At 38.9% G+C, this 16,614-nt stretch overlaps 1 protein-coding gene across 1 annotated transcript in view; it reads left to right on the plus strand.

The window, feature by feature from the left end:
- The first annotated feature begins 6,362 nt into the window (after nucleotides 1-6,362).
- The window catches only part of prr36a (proline rich 36a), a 42,147-nt gene continuing 31,895 nt past the window's right edge, over nucleotides 6,363-16,614 (plus strand). The window contains exon 1 of the mRNA XM_084715651.1: nucleotides 6,363-6,613. The gene's annotated coding sequence lies outside the window, so the exon portion shown is untranslated. The remainder of the gene's footprint in view (nucleotides 6,614-16,614) is intronic.

Genomic DNA, 16,614 nt, shown 5'->3' on the forward strand with positions numbered 1-16,614 from the left:
CAAGTCATTCAGAAACACTTTAAAATTTTCCAATTAGAACAGTTTGTGTTTCTGCAAATGATTCCAAGCCGAGGGAGCATTGTACTCAAAACATACTTTTTCTTAGTTCCGTGCAGACTTTGGGGACAGTTGGTAGAAATTAGTCCTGGGAATGAAGAGAATAACTTCCCATGCTTTTTTTATTGTTGGTATTATTTGTTGGATGTAGATCTGTTGATGAGAAGGAAAGAGTCTTGTAAATAAAAATATGCCAGTGATTAAGTCTGCAGGTGGGCAGGGCAGAGAATCCAACCTCACAGCTCGTGGCTTTGATTTTGCATTTGAAAGGATCATGAGTTTAGTTTTAGTGGACAGGATTATTTTTGCATCACAATATTCATTTTCACTTAAAAAAGCTGTTCATTTGTTGGTGATGTTTTCTTTTATCTGAAGAACCAGTCTCTACAGCACTATAGCACTTAATTATAATGCTGTTTTTTTCGCACACATTTTCCCTTTATAAAAAAATTGCAGCTTCTGATTTGGATATTGCACTTGTCTGTAATGCAGTTTCTATATTATTTCAATTAATTGTGCAGCCTTAGATCTAATTTGATCCACTTTAGTTGCAGTTCCTCTGGATTGTCAGAAGGGGGAGCAAGCTGTCCATGTGCCCAGATACACATGCATGTAACTCCGTACCAAATGTCAACAGGTTTATTTTTCTACTTTGTTGGCAGTTAAAAAAGGGCACATGATGTTTTTAAAAAATTCTGATTCTTGATTTTTGCTAATAATTCCTTGAATCTAACACACAGTCAGAGACAGCAGCTGCTGTGCACACCCTGCATGTTTGAGCTGAGACGCTGCAGCACAGAGTGTTCACAGAGGGGAAATTACAATTCTGGATTCTTTTTTTCAGAAGAGTCCGATATGATGAGCTCATTTCCTGCTTATTGAGCTTCCCAAGCGAGGCTTGGCAGCTGATGTAGCACATCTTTGCTTTCCACCCACTTAACCTAATATCATCATACATTATGTACTGCTCCAACAGTGCCTTGATGGTCCATGTCAGACTGTGTGAGAGGAAAGGAAAGGAAGAATTCATACTTGAATGAAGCTTGTATACGTTTCCTTGAATAGAGAACTGTTGTTGTTTTTTTTCATATGATTTATGTCCTTTAAAAGTCTTAATTCACATTATTTAATAGTCTTAAATTCTAATCAGGAAATGTCTTGAATATGAATTTGCTAAATGCCGCAAGGATGGTCTAAAATTCACTCCAAGCATAAAATGTCTTCATATTTGGTGATAGTCTTTTAAGTTTTTCTTATTCCTATTTTGTAAACTTTGTCCCCTGGTGAGCACTGTAGCGTCTGTTGGTATTGGCTAAATAATGTGCAGGAAACATTGATGGATAAATTATTGTGAGCTGTAAAAAAGAATGTATTTGGACAAATGTTCTTAAACTGAAACAGGTGTTGTCATTTTGCCGTATGTATTAACTTTGAACTGACAATATGTGTATTTACTTACAAGAGTACACCCATATATTCACATTTGATGTTTAGTTTTATTGCAAAATTGGCCTTAAATTTAATCAAACAAAAGTCTTCGGTTTAACCCACTGATATGTGTAGACAGCCTGTAGCATTACTTGTACTCTGTACATTTGATGTACACTGAAAGCCCAAAGGTAATGTCTTGTTTCAGAAGCTGCTAATGGGCTCTCAGTTGTAGTTTCAGTGCACTGATGTGGGGTGTGGTTCTTTGTTGGTGCCAGTTTGATCTCTTGAATTGAAATGTGCTCCAGTCGCTCATTTGAGACTTTCTGTTTGAAGTTCAGGGCCTTTTATATTAACAAAGCGCCTCAGATCAAAACTGCAGGCCTGCAGCAGCAGCAGTTTCCTTTTCCTGTCTTATATCTTGTATAATAAGTCAGCGAATCAGAGGCTGCTCGAGTTTCAGTTTGGTGTGTCTGTTTGTCTGTGTGTGGGCTTGCAGAGTGTGTTTAATGCCACAGGCAGTGTGTGCAGCTGCCTTAGCTATGAGGTGTTTGGGCAGATGAGTGACCAGACCACACTAAACAAACAGATTTAGAAAGATGCTAAGTCTGTGTGTGTAAAAGCCTCGTAGATTATTAGTCCATCCTAATTCTGTTAAGGATTTCTACCAGAGCCCAGTGCTGAGACACACCCTTGTGTAACAACATTATGAAGCAATCTGAAATGGATGGGCCGGATGTGAGAGGATTTAGTAGCTTTTTCAGGTCTGTGATATAATGTTGGATGATATTAGTTCCATGTTAAGTCAAATAAAAGAGGAAGCATGAAATGGTTTACTGACATATTTCTGGTGGATCCTCACCCAAAAGAGCCTTGACTCGTTTCTTTTGGAATTATTGACTGATTTGTATCAACAAAGGTTAATTTATTTAAGATCAGTTTTAATCAGAGTTCAGTAAAACTAGGTTTAAAATGAATAAACCCAAATTTAAAATTAAGCAGAGCTCTGTTGCTAAAATAAAACTAATCTCAGTTTAGTAAATCCACATTTAGTGATGTAAACTGACATTAAATAGTTTAATCAATATGCTTACCCAATATTAAAATAAATGAATAAATAAATTTAAAAACTGAGAGCTGTTGGGAACACGTAAGTATAAAATGTTCTGTACTTTTGGCTGCTCTGTATGGCTTGACAAAAACATTGCCTTATTCACTAGCTAGCTAAAAAGTAAAAAACAAAAACAAAAGTTATATAGTTTGCTAGCTGACTAAAATGTTTAAAAAAAGAGTTAATTGTTTGCAAACCAGGTAAAAAGAGAGCAGAGAAACTTTAATTTCTCCTCCATCTCTGTGATTGGATTTTAAAATGTGGTCCTTGTTGATGCAGCCCAGCCGTAATGTTTTAAACTTGTATTCGAATTCAAATGCAAACTGCTTCTAAAACGAGTTTAAATTGCAGGATTAGAGAAACTTTGGGTTTTCCCCCTCATTCTGGCACAGGGCCTCTTGCCGACTGGAAAGGCTGACAGGCTGCTGATGAAACAGCTGCCAGAGTCTTGTAAGGAGCAGGGATGGAGAGGCAGAGCTGAGACATGACTCACACACTCACACTCTTCATTGAGGCACATGGAGAATGTGTACACTGCTGAGTCCGTGGTTGATGATTTCTGGTAAGCCATCATTCCTCCCTCCACTCACAGAGTTTAAGATTTCTCTTTGCCTGAGGCTTTTTCTTATAAATGTCTGCAGTCTTTCGCCTCTCTGACTTTTATTAGAGAAACAACAGTTTGTGTCAGATGTCTTAAGCCATTCACTCTTTCTGTGAGTTGCAATAGTCTTTGTATGTCTTCTCCCTTTTCATTGATTTCTATTGTGGAGCTTGCAGCTGCAGCTCAATGTTGAAAAAAGAAAAGCATTCAACTAACAGCTATTGTTGGCTTGTACCATAGGGAAGAGGACACTGCTAAAAATTTAAGTGCAGAAAATGAACCATGCACGTCTTAGAGAAGCTTTCTTCATTCTGAAATAATCCGATTTATTCAGGCAGGGTCCCAACTATCCAAATCTCAGGAAACAGAAAACTCTTTGTGTGCGTGAAGAAAGAAGAAAATTACTCGTGTATCGTAGGGTCTCAAATTTTAATTTAAGCACAGAGAATTAATATGTGGGTGGAAGGAAGGAGTAAGGAGTGTCTGTGGAGTGTCACTGCTGTATTGGAGCAACAGCTCCTGAACTTTTGATGCCTAGAGCACCAAAATACAGATTCTTGGGAACCTGTTTGATGAGACTACATTGCTCCTCTAGCTATTTCTGTCACTTGGTATCGAATGAAAAAGAATCACACGTGATCCATTCTGCAGGTCGCAAAACAGCAGAAACAGAGACACCTCAAATTAAAATACAGTTAAAATAATTGAAACAGCCTGCGGGTCATTTCACACGGTAGAACTGGTGTTCATTAATCAGAGTAATAATGAACTGTAGCATGGTTACAAAAAATATTAACAAAGAATAAAAGTAAATACAAGGATAATAAAATAATGTTAAAAGTAGATGAAAACATAAAATGGCACGAAGACCCATTTGAGCTGTTTTTTGTTGTTGCATTATGGGAAATATAGCATGGATCCTGTTTTTGGTGTCTGACCCATACTAGGGGCAAAAATCAGGATATCTCTTTTTTAAAAATAGACTCTTGTGACTCCTGCAACTTTACAGAAGTGCAAACCATAATTGCTGGCTTCCTGTTTGACAGTTTGGCTTAAAGGGACAGTTCACCCCAAAATCAAATATATATTGTATATATAATACATATATATATTGAGTTGCTGAGTTTTGGACATATCAGCTGTAGTATATAATGTACATAGTGTATAATGGAACTAGATGGCACTCAAAATACATTTGACAAACTCAACAGCAATGTCTCTCTTCTGAAATCAGGACCTGGTTACTCAAGATAATTCACAGACCTTGTTGTGAGCAGTTTCATGCATGACCTTCTTTCTTATTTATTTATTTATTTATTTATTTATCTTGTTTTATTTTCTGCAAGCCAAGTGCCATCCAGTCACTGGTCATTGTTTTTACAATATATGTCAAAAAAAAAAAAAAATCTTTGTATGTATAGATCAAAGTCAATCATAGAAATCAAATCATGTTTCCTCCCTGAAAAACAAAATGTGATTCATGTTTACATAAGCTAGAACCAACCAATTTTAAGCAATAACATAATGACATCATACTGTCAATCAATCTTCAACTTTTAGTGATGCAGTGCTAAAGCTAAGATTCATTAATTAGCTAGTCAGCAACAGTATAGTCCATCTGTGTGTCCTCCAAGATGTTTGCCACCTCAAACCTTGCTCTGTTTCCCCAAAATACTGTGGGACCATCCAGCTGCTGAGAGTTTCTTCACTTTGGGGAAAATGGTATCTGTGACAGCAGATTATGCGCAAAGCATTTTATAGCACACAGCTTTAACAGCTAACACTAACTACATAGAGCATGTGCTGGGTTGGGGACTGGGCCTGATTGGTTAACATTACTATACAAAAACATAACTATATAACTTGTAAAAAACACAACTTAATGACTGCATTCACTGGGGGTGCAAATATATTATAATTTGTAGGAAAAAAAATGCTTTCTGTTTTTCCTTGTGATGTCCTCTGGCTGCTCAGCTTCAACTAAACCTGGCAAACTACCTCAGTACTGTATTCTTTATTGGTAAACCTCCATCTGTGTCAGGGGTGGTGTTCAGGCATGTTAAAAAAAATTAATTTAACAGGTTAAGAAAGTCCCTGATTGTTGTAAAACTGTTGAAATACAAGATTATGAGGTCTGTCAAAAGGCAGACATCGTGACTTTCTCCCTCCAGAAGCTGACACTAACCACTGACGCTATGATGCCTGTGTGTTTTCATACAGAGATATAGTCATATAACCAAGGGTATTACTAGTTCTTTCTGTTCATGACTGATTAAAGAACTAGGTGTGGCTGGATAAAACACTTCAGGTAATAATAATACTATATAAGGGACAGCGATATTCATGTTGATGATGTATGCTGTGTGAGATGAGACATGATGTTCAATGAGCGGTTTAACACAACACTATACTATGATAAACCTGCTACAAATTGTGACTTTCTGGACTTGTATAATTATGTTTTTGACAAACATTATATGATTTGTGGCACAGTTCAAACAAGATGAAAAAAATAATTTGTCTCTTGCCATCAACTATGAATCACTTTTTTTTTCTCCAAAGAAAGGTCCCAGTGTGCTTTCTGTTTCACGTGGACTTTATATTCAAGAAAAGGCAGACAACTCCAAAACTTGGCATGGACAGCGCTGCAGGTAAGAGAAAAACTGTGCTTTTTTTTAAATTTTGGGGTGAACTGTCTCTTTAAGTATCTTTTGTTTTTCTTATGGACCTATATTATTAAAAGACAGCATATTATATGAGTAAATATTATCAATAATAATAATAATAATAATAATAATAATAATAATAATAATAATAATAATAATAATTGTTATTGTTATTGTTATTGTTGTTGTTGTTATTATTATTATTTTTATTATTATTAAAATATTATTATATAAACGATGACATTGAGACTCATCCAGGACGCTTTTCCTAGCACCCCTTGGTGGCCCCGGACCTCAGTTTGAGAACCCCCCTGTCTCGCAGGACAGAGCTCGAGCTTGGTTTGAATTTGACGTCACTCCTGCTTTGCATAACCACCAGCCTCGCGCGTCTGATTGGGCCGCTGGCGGGATTTAATCTGCATTTTCTTTCACGAGCACCACCACCACGCTTCGCCTTCAATTTAATGCCTTGCCTCGGTCACTCCCTCTCCCCCGCCTCCCCGCCTCCCCGCCCGGGTCCATCTTTCATGAAGGCAAGTATCCTGCCGCCGCCAAGCGCCCGAGTCTCAAAGCGTGGAGGATACAGAGAGAGGGACACCCGCAGCTGAGTGACTGCACGTCTCCATTGTTAGTCCGATGAAATTTACGGCTCTGTCGACATATTAAGTGCATTTTCCCTCAGTGCTGGAGCGAAAGGGAGGGACTGTTTGTTTCTTCAGGAGTGTTCGGGAGCAGAGCGGCGGTTGGAAGGTAACGTACGGTGATTCTGTTACGTTCTAACGTCTCCAGCGCGTGCGAAATTATTTAAGTTACGCTGCATCACCTTCTCGTTTCTTTGTTATTTTAAACCATAAAGTCCTCAAAATGGCTGTATTTCCCGGGGAAGCCCGCCCTCCTTGGTCTGCATTTTAAATTAAGCAAACATGATTTGTTTTGAAGCCAGATGCCCTCTTTGTACTGTGGAAGTGGCCAGTTTGTGGCTGGATGAGATGATGGAAGTGTAACGTTAGTTAGCATGGCACTAACGGTTGGGCGGTGGTGGTTTCAACGTGTGTTTTGCGCTGAGTAAAACGTGTATGCGGTCTTGCGTTTGTAATAAGACTTAAGTGACATGGGCTCAGCTTCAAATTATTGACTGGCCTCGTGTGTTTCTCTCAGCAAGCTGCCCCAGCAGCGAACACCGCTATTGTTCTGTGAGGCTAAACGGGGCCTTTTGCTAAACCTGGGAGAATTCAGCGTGTTTGTTCCCAGAGACAAATGGTATTATTAAAGCTCCACTTGAGTCCTGAAAAAAAACACCCAGAAACTCTCGAAATAATGGCTTCGAAAGTGGGGGTCCCGAAGGCCACCTAGGGGTCCTTGGCAGGAGTCCCAACAACACAAGGCACAGTTTCATAATGCTGAAATTATTGCACACTAGAGGTGGGGGTAAAAATGAGGGGAAAAAAGTGCACATATGATTTAAAGGTTGTAGGAACTCCTGCCAATGAACTGGGATTTCAGGTTGTTTTGGGGATGTTATATGATGTTAGATCTATTTTGAGATACGTTTTAGCAAACTAACTTAAACCTAAGTATGAGCAGCAGCATGTCAAACATCACTGATGTATTGATAGATAGGAAGTAGCATGCACCTTGGTTTTCCTGCCTGTGGGGATGGGTACTAAAAATGGTACTAAACCAGTACTAGCTCTTGACTGGTCAATACAAAAATATCGACATAAAATTTTTACTGCTATTTACATTGGACAGGGCAAAACTTTAGTGTGTGCTCAATTTACTGAATTTAATGAGGATGCAGCTAAGTGCAGTAACTCAAGAAACAAACTAATTTCTGTGAAAAAAAAGCTTTAAAATAAATGTTGGATCATTTCACATCTTTTAGTGCTGTGTTTATTTTTTGCACTAAATTGTTTTGAGTAGTATGAACTGGTATCAGTATTGTGTTAGAGCTGCAACAAATAGCTGATTAATTGATTCATCACTTGAAAGGAGACTAATTTCCAAGTATTTTGATAGCCGATTAACTGTTTCATTTGTTTTTCTAGCAAAAATGTCAAACATTTACTTGTTTCAGCTTATTAAATACAAGGATTTTCTGCTTTTCTTTATGATTTATGATATTAAATGAAAAGTGTTTGGGTTCAGGACTGTTGGTTGGACAAAAGAAGCAATTCGTATGTCACTTTGGGCTGTGGGAAATCGTGAAAATAATCTACAGAATAATCAATAATGAAAACGATCATTAGTTGCAGCCGTAGTCGGTATCAGTGCAGTCCTAATAATACCCATCCCTACTTGTCTGCATATTCCAAGTCATGCGCTTCCTTTTCAATTTTTAATTGCCAATATAACCAACATCATCTCTGTTTTCATATTTGCATCCCTGCACATGCAGTGATCTCATTCTTGACTTGGCAGAGCAACATGAGAAAAGAGGAGTACAGAGAGCTCAGAGGCAGACTATCAGGCGGCATCGTCTGCTGATCTCAGTGATAGAGGGATGCTGTTTTGGCTCACAGTCTGCATTACATAATCGGTGTGTTTTGGGATGTGTGGGTGTGGTGGGCAGGGTTAGGGTGCGGGAGCAGTGACACTATCATTGGCTTTAAAACGGAATTTGACATTCAGATAGTGTGTCGCCTCCTGAAATCCCTCATGCTGCTGCTGCCAAGATGTGTGTTGTTGCTGAGGAGTTTATCGTCACCTAGGTGTGAAACCAAGCGTGAATGACAAACGTGCATGGTCTTTCTCTTCTCCCTCCCTCCCTCCATCGCATGCCTTTCTTGACTTGAAGGGTGTAAGCTCAGTCCAGGGTCACTGATACTGTGTCCTATTACAATGGCACAGAGATGTAGCTGCCTTTTTTGAATTTGAAGTTATCAGCTGGCGTACTGTTTGTGACCCTCCATATCCCATAATCCAGTGTATGTAATGGTCAACAGTCTAGTGCTGTGTTGATCTGAGCCTTGTTGATAAATTAAGTTGGGAAATATCATCTGGATAAATTATATTTGTCAGTTACTTGCCAATCAATAATCATGTGCTCAACTAAAATCATAACTTTGCTCCCCCGCTCTTTTAAACCGAGTGTTCTGTGGTGATTGGCTTTACTTCCATGTTGTTTGAAGTCATATTTTCTTCATATTAATCATTAATCATTTTTTGTTGTTCAAAACCCAGTGTGAGGAAGAATGTTCCCTTTTCCCAGAAGACATTGTTACTACACCAAACAAATGAAGTATTTCACGTCTTAAATTTTCCATCAACAAAGTTTATACCTTTTGCTTGCTGAAAACTTAGTAATAGGCAAAGATGGACAGAGAAAGACATTTACAGTATGTTATCCTACAGTCTGACACTTGGATGGGATGGACCTTGAACCGATATTAAACTGGCACCACTTCCTGACTGGTTGGTACAAAAGTATTGATAAGCTGCTGGACAATTGATACTGCTACTGGCATTTAGATAAGATTACATCAGCACTAGATAGGCCAAATGTGTGGGCTCATTTTGCTAACTTTAATGAAAATGCAGCTTAATGCATTAACTTGAGAAATGATTTGACTTGCTTTGTATGTCAATAAAATAATTGTTGAATCCTTTCATTTCATGTCTGCAGTTGCATCAAATTATGTTGAATGGTATCAGTAGGAGTATTGGAATTGTCATCAGTAGGGATGGGCACAATTAATCGATGATCGATAATTGATCATTAAGAATTTTGTCGATCACGTAATTTTTTTTCGATTTTTTGACAGTGTTAAACAGAGTTCATGTAGTGTGCGTCGAGAAAGCACTGTAATGAATTTCACTATGTGGCGGTAGTAAAATATCCCACCAGCGGGGGGCGATATAGCCTAAGGACAGCAGAGAAAACCGCCTGCGAGCTGACTTCTGCCCTGCCGCTGTATCTGAAGGTAGTAAACATGAAGCGTGCACGGCGAACAAAAACCAGTAGGTAAGCTATAGCCCAGGACAGTTACCACCGTAGCCTTCATGTAAACCTATAGGCCTATAATGTGTTATTGTTATGTGGGATCTCCCTCTCTCAGTCGTGCCTTCTGGCAAAAAAAAAAAAAAAGGTCAGCTGCGAGTCTACTTTGTTCTTTGATTAAATGACTATTAGTTAATAATATGATGTTTTATTTTTGTGTTTAAAACAGGCGAAATGTAGCCTATTTATTTTGTTTTAGAGAATAGCCTACTGGCTCTTATTTTGTTAAGATCCCGGGTCCCGACACCTCCGCGTAGGTCTATTTCTATTGTTTAACAGTTGCACATTTAAATTGAAATCGCGCAAGACGTGGATTAAAGTTCTCCTTAAATTATTATTATTTATTATGATTTTTTATTCTGTCTAAAAGAGGCGGAATTGTATTTTGTTTGAGAAAATAGTACTGTCACTGGCTTTTATTTTGTGAGGAGTTTCAGCCCGACACCTCGCGGTGTTTTGTTTAACAGTTGCACATTTAAACTGTAGCCTAAATTGTGCAAGAGGATTGTTGGATTAAAGGTTCTTCTTGAAATAAATACTTAATTGAGAAAAAACAGACTGCCTGTGGTATTTTTAATCATTTTTTCTATCAGACATTTCTTAATGATTAAATCGATAATTGATCGTTAATTCTCATGATTATCGATCAAAAAGTTTGTCGAAAATGCCCATCCCTAGTCATCAGTATCAAAATCCTAATGATACCCATCCATACTGATGCTGTTATGTCAGGTCCGGGGTACTGTTAACCTCTAATGGGATTTGGGAGAGGTAGTGCTACGTATTATAGTCCTGAATGGACGCCTACATGCCATTGACAGCTGCAGACACCACACATGCCTTAGACATAGTTTTATTTATACTACTTTCTCAGTCTATTTGGATGACGTTTTCCGCATGTAGATCATCATCTGTAGTGGTTGCATGGACAAGTCCGTGCGGTCACAACAAACTGGGTTACGTGGATGTCTGGACAGAACCTACGCTACTACCTTCTGATGATGAAATTTATACCACATGGAAACTTCTGGACGCGGAATGCATAATACCGTTTTAAGAAGTACTGTCAGCACAAGTCAGATATAGAGCATCTGATAATTGATTGTATTTAAAAGACAACCCCAGGTATAAAACGTGGCTATCAAGGGCCCAGCATCTCCTGGACTCTCAAATGAACAGCAAGCTTGAGGGAAGCATCAGTAGTCCATCCAAATTAACTGCCGACTTTGACTGCCTTATTTCTAGATAGGCGGCAACAGCTTCTCCCTGGCTTTCAGGTTCTGTGAACGTCTGTCACCCTTTGCCTGATCAAGCCTGTGAATTGGGACATAGCTTGTGTTTTTACACTGCACTGCCACTTCCGCTTTCTACATCTCTGTTTCCCTTTCCTCTTCCTGAAAGCCAAAGCAAACCAGAAGGGGAGCTCAAAATAATTATCTCGTTTCAGTGCTTCCTATAACCTTGAGAGGGCTCAAGGGATTAGATAAGGTGGTTTGAAAAGAGGAAACTGCTAATGCAAAAAAAGTTGTCATACTTTAAAAACTCTGGCTCCACTGAGCAGTGTGTGTGTCACCTTCATAAAATAATCAGTACTACAGAAACTAAATTATCTACAACATTTAGAAGGTGTGGCATGGACTTTGTTTACATGTCTTATCATCAAAAGATTGCATTTGTTAAATCTCAAAACTTTATGCCTTTGTTTTATCTTTTGGGTCACTGAGTTGCTACAAGTTCAAGTTAATTGTATGTTGTCTTGGTCGGTCTTAGTATGTACTACAAAACGCTGACATTAATGACTCTGTGTTGCCTAATGGGGTGGCTGCAGTTGTTTATTTCAGGCATGGCAGACTGAGAAACGCAGGTGGTTTACGTTGCAACATTTGCGGTAGTGCAACTGTTTAAGATGGATGCCACACACTGGGAAACAAATTAAGGCTGGTGCTCTGTGTCTGACTAAGTGAGTGAAATACCCGTTTGTGTCCTCACTGAAATACCTACAATACTTTGAATACTTTCTGCTCTATTACTCAAAGGTTTTTTTTCAAGCTTTTAAAACTATGTCAGATTTCAGAAACCATAGTCAGCCTGAACAAAAAGTTATTTGCTGTCTCTAATGTCAGCTTCACACCATTAAATGTTTTGATATACTGTTGGATTAATACATCTTAGGGCTGATGATTTGTGCTGTTTGTTCAGCTTAGCAAGGCTTCATGTGCATCAGTGCAACAGCTGTGAGAGGTTATGATGGTTGTGGATGTTGGGCTCAAGGGTTCAAATCTGTCCTCCACTATGATCCCACACTGTGAGAACAGAATGTACTTACCAGTTACTCTCTGCTGTATCAAGCACCAGTCTTTTGGAATGTTTATAGTCATTATGGAAAAACTAATAGGCAACTAATAAAAAAGAATTCAAGTTGAATTTGACTTTATTTTCCCTACATAAATCATACTCATTTAACTTTGTTTCACTTCTTATTTCTCTCCTGGTCATCCCTGCCCCCCCTTGCAGTGGCTCCATGCCCCCCAGGAGGTCCACCCCACAATTTGATAGTGGTTCTCAGTCTTGTTTTGTCAGACCATCGGTCCAAAACCAAAAAATATTCAATTTACTATAATGTTAAATAAGTTAAATAAGTGGAACATTTGAAAATGTGTATCAAAATAATATTGCTGTTGATTTTTTTAATTGCCTAATCATTGCAGTGTTGTCATTTGTAAAGGTGTTTGTTTCAGGGATGCAACTATTGTTTGTTTTGATTAGAGATTAATTTCTTTATTTAATTGATTAATAACTTTATAAAAATGTTAGCAAATCCTGTCAGATGTCTGCCAAACCACCAAAATATTCAGTTTACTATCATAGTCTAAGAAAGCCTGCAAATAGTCTGCAACAATTAGTTGAGTTTACTCACTTAGTAACCAATTATTAAACTGAAGGTCAACTGTTTTTCTGTTCTAATGATCATTATGAATCTTTTTTTTAAATGGAAAATGGACAGCATACTGAATATCTCTGGATTGTGGACAAAACAAGACATTTGAGGATGTCACATTGACCTTCGGGAAACATTGATCAATGTCTTTCTGACATTTTATGGACTAAACAACTAATCAACACAATAATTGACAGATAATCAATTATTAAAATAATCGTTAGTTGCAGCCCTAAAATAGTCACATTTTAATAAGCTGGAATCAGTGAATGTTTTGCAGTATGGCAATAAGGAACTTAAATGATGATCGAAACTGTTTACCAACTGATTGTCTCAGCTCTCCTTTGCTTTAGTGAATTTCTACTGAGTAGAGATGGTGCTGAACTTAAATCTGTAAAGACTATCATTTGTACTGCAGGGACACTGGCACTTTTCAGCCTGTCCCTTGTCTGAGAGCTAACTTAAAAATCAGGGCAGCTGAATGGAAAGCACAACCCCTGTACGGGGCAGGGCATTTGCATCTGCTTGGAAGTCAGCTGTTTTTACAGCCTGCAACGAGTGTCAGTCTCACTCCCACACCCATGGAAATTTAATCCCTGCCTGCTTTACTGCATCTGTTTAAGATGACATTCAGGGTTAAACTATATTTCATCTTTCGCCCAACCTTCAGGTTTGTTGTGCATCTCTGGTGTTGCTGTTGGCCGTTCAGCTGTGGGCTGGTGAGACGGCGTGGTGCTGTAGCTCTCGTCACTGTGGTTTTGAAGCTGGCACTGTCCTGCCCATTAGGATAAAGTGGTGGACGCTGGCGCTGCATTTTCAGGCACTCAGTCTGTCTGGGACTGTGAAGCTGGGCTCAGTGCACTGTAATTATTGAAAGAGTAATTCAGCACTTTCATAGTCTGTTTGTTAGTTCACTTTGGTAGCCTTGAATGCCATCCCAAAGACATATTTAACTGTGCTATGTGTATTTACAGTGGCATTGCAGCATTGTAAAGTGACATCGTATTTTCAGGCGATAAGAGAAATAACTGTAGATGAAAGGGCTGTCACTTTTTCAAGTCATATTCCAGTATAGTGTATTCTGTTACATTTCTAAACTGAAATTCTGTTAATTCAAATGGGTATTAATATTGAGTTTTTTTGTTTGAATAAAATATTGAACAAGAAGTGATAGCCGGGTTTGACGTTGATGTTTTTTTTTTTTTCACTTGCACAAGTGGATCCTAATGCCTAATGTCAATATTTACTTGCCCTTGTAGAAATTGTCATAGAGGCAGTTGGATAACAACAAAGACTAAAGTTTTGTATAAAATGTCAGAAAGTAGTGAAACATGTCTGAATTGTTAGATGTACATGGCATTGTACTTGCAGACAATCTCTATTGTGCTTTTAATGATAATTAAAATTTGATACACTAATACTAATCTTCTGGAGTTTTATTGGGGTTTATTGTAAAACTGGTTATCACTCCATGGTCCTGTTTCCCATGTGCAGCAGCTGTCTCTACGGAAGCAATGCTGTATATTTGATCTATTTAGTTATCGATCCAAGACTGTCTGAGGTAAATTAAAGTGCTCAGCAGTCATAAGGTGTGTGTGTGTCTGTGTTTAGCAGGCTGGGCATGTCTTAATATCATCCTCTGCTCCTCCTCTTAATGTGCATGGGAGTCAATCCCGTGCGCTCAGTAATGTGTGTGTGTGTGTGTGTGCGCGTGTGTCACAGTTCAGGGGTGTGTCTCTGGGTTTGGGTGGCTGTCAGAGAGGCAGGCGGCGGGGAGGGGGTGTGTGTGGGATCACTGTCCATCTGGCCTCAACTCACCCTGCCCTGTCAGAGGCGTAGTAACTGATCTGGCCCTCAGGCTCTCCAGCATTATATTGACTATCTGCCTGAGTATAGCCAACTGGCTAGTGAACAAGAGAGGAGCTGCTGACTTTTAATATGCAAAACTCGTGTAATTCTGGCCTCTCTGCAGCTAGCCACCCTGAATAGAATTACTTAGTTTGCTTATTTTATGATTATTACTTTTAATAATCATTTGTGTTGGAAAATGTTTTCTCTTGTGCACAGTGTTCTCCAGCCCACTGCTTCTACTTTTCATTAGTTAGATGACAGTGGAAAGCAACAGGAAGTCTGGAAAAAGAAGGCAAGATAACATGGGACAAGGGTCCTTGGCAGGAAATTGGTATGGGTTTTATACTGCAGAATGCCTGGTCTAAATCTATTTTCTAGCCATGGTCTCTTTCTTCAACTCCTTTTCCAGAGGTGTCTAGCAATCTTTCTGTGGCCTTTCTATTCATGTTAATCTGTTGATTATTTTCTCAATTAATTAATGTTGTCATAATCTTGTGAGTTGAAGTTATTACAGGTCTTTTCTGTAATAATTTTTTTCATTATAGATCAATCTATTGATCATTTTCTCCAGTAACTGGTTAGTTGTTTGGTCCATAGTATATCAGAAAATGCTGATCAGTGTTTCCCGAAGTCTAAGATGATGTCCTCAAATGTCTTGTTTTGTCCACAACTCCCAAATGTTCAGTTTACTGGCAGAGAAGAGTAAAGAAAGAGTAAGAGGCTCAAATTAGAGAATGTTCAACTAGGGCTGGGAAATATAATAATATTATATTGTATTGTGATATGACATTAGATATCGTGATATATTTTGAATATCGTTATATCATAATATGTCAGAAGTGTGTGAGAATTTACCAGACTGTTCCAGCTGATCTCATATTTATGTAGTTAATTATTTCTCTGCATAATAAATTTATCCGTTTTATTTTGTGTTAGGGCACCATATATAGATTTATTTTATGTAGGTTTTTTTTTTTTTAATTTCACGTGCGTGGAATTAAACATTCTGTCTTGTAACCATTCAAATTCACTGATATTCCCTTAAAGCCCAATAGCTCCCATTAAGTCCACTTCACTGTATTTCAGGATGTCACTCTTGGCCTTTGAACCATTTTCCTCCCTAATTTTGACCCCACTTGGTGATGTAGCTCCATAACTTCATAATTTATCCACTGCCTTCACTGATTTTAAAAGTCACTAAGCCAGACCTGAAACAGATGCATTATTTTGGTATTTACAGTATTTAATGTGTAGCTTAATAATGCCATGAAGCACCAGTGATATGTGTGGGACTACAGCTGCATGCCTAACCTGTGACAGACTAGGCTCAATGTCACATGCATGTACCGAATGCACAGGCTTCTGTATGCACGAGATGTCATCCACGCCCTCTATCACCCTGCAGCCTATTCAATATCCCTGGGTACTTTTGGGTGAAGTTACCCGTGCCAGCTGCTCCTCCGTCATGTTACACAAGTTAATCCACTCAAAACCCACCCCCACTCCCCTCGGCATCGTGCCTGTGGGGGGTTACGTGGTGTGCGGTGTAGACAATAGGACTTGCCTGCCCACCCTCCCCCTCATAGTATCCTAGTGTTATACTTCTGCATGCAAACACTTAAAGTGAGCGTGTTTGTTGTTGTAACCAGATCTGATTCCATGTACACAAATGCATACGCTCTGTCCTTTCCTCTCTGGTTGATAATACCACCCAACTGAAAACTCGCCCCACTGGCAGCCTGTCCTGGTGGCAGCAGGATCTGGTTGGTGCCTTTTTGAAAATCCTGCCAGGTTTAGAACAGATTGTAGCCCATTCCCTGCAGCCTTTTAGACCACTCTGTTGCCAGTAGCTGCTAGTCCATCCAGTTCTGATTGCCACTCCCTTGAAGGCTAACTGGCTTAGTCCACTTAACGTGTAGCCACATTTAACCACCTGCTCCTAATGGCCTTATTGAGTAGCTT

This window comes from Lutjanus erythropterus, chromosome 3 (genome assembly GCF_056507025.1).
Source record: "Lutjanus erythropterus isolate fLutEry1 chromosome 3, fLutEry1.hap2, whole genome shotgun sequence".
Taxonomy (NCBI): domain Eukaryota; kingdom Metazoa; phylum Chordata; class Actinopteri; order Lutjaniformes; family Lutjanidae; genus Lutjanus; species Lutjanus erythropterus.